This window comes from Actinia tenebrosa, unplaced genomic scaffold (genome assembly GCF_029948245.1).
Source record: "Actinia tenebrosa isolate PJP-AT-01 unplaced genomic scaffold, QUT_ActTen_1.0 PGA_scaffold4__44_contigs__length_22323623, whole genome shotgun sequence".
Lineage (NCBI taxonomy): Eukaryota > Metazoa > Cnidaria > Anthozoa > Actiniaria > Actiniidae > Actinia > Actinia tenebrosa.
In genome coordinates, this window is record NW_028292581.1 from 5,194,321 (window position 1) to 5,199,863 (window position 5,543).

The following is a 5,543-nucleotide window of genomic DNA, read 5'->3' on the forward strand; positions in this document are numbered from 1 at the left end:
CTTTCTAGATGCTTCGGTTCATATGGTATCACCTGGGGCTGGTTGTACGAAAGCTGGATAGCGCTATCCATCGTATAACTCCTTGTACAGTGGATTTAAGTCGATGCTGTTATCGAATAAATTTATCCACTGGATAAGATTTATCACGCTTCGTACAACTGGGTCCAGAATCGGTAGAGTAAATAACGGTTACTACCTTTTATCCTGTTTTCTTGTTTCCATGGTTATCATGAACATGATTAACACTCTTAAAAAGTTCGCAGTTTCCAAAGTTTGAACTTAGCATAGTCAAATGAACATATGAATATATTAATGGGGCCTTTTCTAGTACTACTGGAAAAAGAGCGCCTAAAATATCAGGTTTAGTATAGAATCCGAATCAGTATCGACAAATGACATTACTGTATTTGAAATATCAAAGCTGCGCTTTTGGCAAGGGGCAGCAAAACTAACCTTCTCAATAATTGGCTTTTACCCATACCCCAAGTATGTTTATTCGAAACTTCCCATCAGTGTTACGGTCCACCTGGGTGAGTATTTTAACTGGATTCTCTAACTTCACCTACAAAACCCCCATTTTGCCTGGCAGAGAAAATGGCGTTTTTCTTAGAATTTCATTGCCTCCGGCGTGCAGTGCATTATAGTTGACTAGGATTCTTTAACCAAGAAACTTGTGCAAGATATCGATAATCAGGATTGTCTTTTTTTCCTTTTGGTAGTCATTTCCATTTGAGAAGCAGACCAATCTCATTCCCGCCCCCTTAAAAAAGAAAAAGCAGAGATGCCTTTTTTTCTCTGTTTGTAAGAGGAATAATAATAGCCTCGTGATTGCGAAAAGAAACTTGAGTGACAACAGCTAGACCATTAGTTTCGTAGGACAGGTAACGCGATATTTTGTTAATTTGTCTGAAGATCTGTTAGTGATATTAGCAGTGTTTTTATCAGATTTTTAGTTTCCTGATCAAAAAAGACATTTAGAATACAATCTATTTTACAAAGTGAACATCGCAGAACCAGAATTTAAGGGAAAAAACTATTAAATAGGTGACAGAAGTAGTTCCGAAATCACTCGCTTCACTAAATTATCCAGTCAAAACAAACGTGACAACAAACTCGTCTTCCTTATTTGAATCAGTTGAATGTGGTATGAAAGGGATTCAAAAATGTATCCCTATATATGATAAGGACATTTTAGAGAAAAAAAATTTTTCAACGATATCTGGGAGATCGCAGGAGATCTATAGAGGGAGACTAGTACTTGTAGGTCAACTATACACCTCTATTTTGGTGCCGTTTACTATTTAGGACTGTTTTCATAACTAATGCAGAATTCAAAACTGTCAAAAGTGATCCAGTTCATCACCATTCATTATTACTCCCAATTTCAGATCGCTTTTGTTATTATCAGGCTTTAAATTTGTTGGCTTCTGACTCACAGGCATTGAGAAAACCTGGTCGCGTGCGACGATTGAATACTAATGTGTCTATAATGTCACCATTCAGTTACATGTTCTGTCTTCGTAATCACTACGCCCCGCCTACAGTGATTTAGAAGTTCCATTAGCTTTACATACATTTTATTAGTGTAAGCATCTGATACTGGAGTAGAACCGCGCTTTTCATGTGAAAGCAACTGACTCTTTTTGCAACAAGCTGCAGCGAAGTCCACCATCTAGACGTCCAGGCCAGCCAATCTAGGTAAGACTATTGCTTAAAAAAGACACCCATCTATGCATGGGAATATAGCTTAACATGTTTAAACAGTAATTTATTCGCATCAGTGAGTGTGAAAGTATAAGGGTAAAGAACATGCCTTTCTCCTTTTACCTATTCGTTTCCACCGTCTTCATACTTTTTCCTATCAAACTTGACAATGACTAAATCAAAATACAGTCGAGCAAGCGACTGACTGCACCATTCGGGTGCGCCGGCTACAGCGATCATTTTTCTATGGATCTTTCGACTTTTGACAAATATCGTTTCATAATATATCGTTTGTCCGGCCCGGCTTCATATCTAAAACTAGCCAGTAAAGTAAGAAAAGCGCTAAATATTACTATATGTATAAACTCATTTTGTGTATTCATTAAAACCTCGATCAGAACGTAGTTAATATTAACTATGATCAGAAATCCTGAAGAAGGCACCACTGACACGTCGAACCGTCCTACATAGCTAAACCTATCCATGTTTCTTTGCTATATACAAATGTAGGATGAGAATTCTTAGCGGAAAATGGTACTTAGGTCGACAGTGCGACCTATTAAGGTAATGGTAATGGTTCTATTAAGGTAATTATTAGCTACAACCAAAGGACAAAATGGAACCTCACGCGCCTATGGTATTGTAGACATAACAAACCACATTAAAACGAATATCAATTAGTTTTTAATATGACTGCAAATTCTTTAGAATTTGAGCTAAGAAGTGGGGAAAAGCTAGAACGTCAATCAAGACTGTGCAAGTGCTACGCAATGTTATTAACGAGGGTCGATGACACCATACGTGTCAACATTTTATGAAGTCGGCAGGATAAAGTTAGGAAAAGGAGTGGAATGTATGAGTATTTTGTCACGAAGTTCAAGATAAAGAACCTTAGAGCTGACGAAAAATGGTCTGGGGGCCTGGATTGGCCAATGATCGGCTGACAACACAACTTGCGTGACTTATCGTTGAGTTTAAATTTTGATCAGTCGATATCCCCTTCCACTGAGTTATCTGGAGTAAGCGTGACAAACCATATCATCACGCGATATCTCGCGCGTTCTTTGGCCATACAATGATCCCAGTAAAATCTGAGCTGCATAATTCTAAATACTCTTTTACTTATCTACTTGATCGTTATGGATTTCACTTAAGCTTGTTGCCTGTGGAAGCCCAGTCTAAAAATGCATGCGTTGCGTGTCTTCAAAATTGCGCAATAGTAACCAGGGGTCTTCACGGCACTACCCAAGAGTCCTTTGCAGACATATGATACAGAGATCCCGTGTAAAGTCTGATTTATATTCAGGTGACAGTTTCAAATCAATTTATCAGTCTAATTTATCAAAGTGATTGATTGGGTGTGGGGCTGCAAATCACGTGTCGCAAAGTAATGTCTACGCATATTCGTTTTTCGCTAGTTACTGAAATTCAAGGCTCAGTGCAGGTTTAGAAATTTAATAGGGTTTATAAACTGACCAAAAAAGTTAAAGATGCTGTGAAAATATCTTTTTTTATTTATTTGTCTACTCAAATTTTTAATTTAGCTTCTGACAGCAGTATTCTATACAGAAAGAGCCTAAGGTTAATAGCTCAGTTTGGCCGGCAGTTTCTTTTATTTCCCCAAGAATCTTGGATTTTCCTCTGCTAGCTATACTAGATTTCAATTTGACGGATTTGGGTAGACAGGAATAGGTTACTCAAAAATCTATTATTTTGAGAATCAAAAAAGAAAAACGGAAAAAAGGAGCAAAACCATGAGCAGGTCAGTATAACGTCACCCATCCAAGTGCTAACCCTCCCCAGACGAGCTTGACTTAGCATTTCGAACGATCACGACGATTTATCCACTGGACCACGGTTCCAGGTGAATCAGCATAACAATAGCCGTGAAAACAATGCCCCGAATAGACTAGACTTTTTAACATGATTTTTTCAACCGATTCCGTGCGTGGCAGAGATGCAAGGGATTAGCCGATATGGTCTGGGGGCCGGCTGGTCTCTCCCCTGATGCTTTGGCTAGAACATTTTCTTGCATAATTCGTACACCCAAGGGCAGAAGGATTTAATCGCCGTCAGGTCCGAAGTCCATACGCCGCCTCAGCTCTGCGGATGTCTCGGGGGTATGGCACAGTGGAATCGTTTTTTGTTTTTTTTTTAATTTCTTTTGGTGGGTTCGAATCGCGTCTTATCCACATAATTTTTTTCTTCACTTAAATCCATAGTTTTAAATATTCAATTATAAGGAAATCTTTTAAGTGAAAAATATTTATTCCTATTCGGTTGCCGTATAAGCCTGTATAAGTTGGATCAGTCGTTATCAGTCATATAAGCAATATCGATCCGCGATAAGTAGACCTATACTTTCCTATCTTTACTGGCAAAGTTTACGGACAAGAACAAACATTTAATGCACTTGAATCATCATATGCCCGCAAAGGACTATTGGGTGGTACCGTGAAGACCTCTGGGTACTATTGCGAAATTTCTACATAATATTATAACAAAGGATGGTAAAAAGATAAGAAAATTAATTGGTGATTCTGACTGAGAACATTGGGATATTTGATCTAGCTTTTTGCGTTATGGCGCAAGACCAAATTCACAAGTAGTAAGACATGCATAACGCAAAACTGTTTATTTTGTGGCCTAAAAACGGGGCAAAACCTGCGATTATTTTAAATGTAGAGAACACTACCTTAAAGGAGAAGATCGTCTTAGACGAGTTAAACGAAATCTGATTCTTTTATGTGAAACATTCCGTTATCTTTTTGCTAAATTTGCAAACTTCTTCAACTGTACATGGCTTGCATGATACAGGCAACCCAGTGAACGCCTATAAGGCATCTTGTTTTTAATGCAAATAGAAGAAAGGAAATTAAGTTTTGTCTATATGCACATAACCAGGGAAAGAAACCTTACCGCAGGTGTGCGCTTGACGTTTTCCCCCGTTTTCAATCGACTTGTCACTTTATTCCTTTTCGTTGATTTTTTTTTTTTTTTTTTTTTTTGAACTTCTTGTGAGAATGACACTATTTTAAAATAATGACGTTACTGTAGGGCAGGTTATTTCTTTTTAATGCTTTAACTAAGTAAATATGTGCTGACCAGGAGAAACTCAGGCTCTGGGGACGAGATTGAATCAAGGCTCCTAGTTATTTCGTCGAGCTTGCGCAGTAAGAAATGAGTGCTCCTGGGTCCTGGGACGAAAACAGTTAAACTTCCTTTCTATCTAGTGGCCAATCTCTAGTCTGATTTCAGGCCTTTCTTCTGATACCTCGGCTGCGTTTGTTTCCAGTAGCATTTTTACTGCATTCCCACTAACTCGATCAAAGATTGTGGTGACCTTGATCGTTTCAACGAAAATGTGAAGCATTTAAAGCATTCAGATTAAGCTTTCCGCGCATTCATTCAGTAGAGGAAGTTGTGGTTTACCGGTTATATTTTTTCAATTAAACCACAGCACAATAATTGCTTTATATGATCGGTATATGAAAAGATTTCAAAAAAGCTATAACCTTAACTATAACTATATCTGACAGGTTAATTGTGGTCTTACAGAACCTGAAGCTTTGACAATAAATTGGGACAAAAAATGGGATATATACACTAATTTAGGCTAACATCATAGTTAAAGGGGAAAGGGTCCTGTCTACGTTGGTCAATTTTCTACAGAAATGGAAATGTCTGCTGTATGTTTGTTTTGAAAAAGACTTTCATATAGTAATCAGTCTGTAAACATAAATAAATATATACATATATATAAATAGATGATAGATAAAGTTCACCGGATGCATTTCGCTGGTTGTTAGTGTTAACTCCCCAAAATATGTGACCTTCTC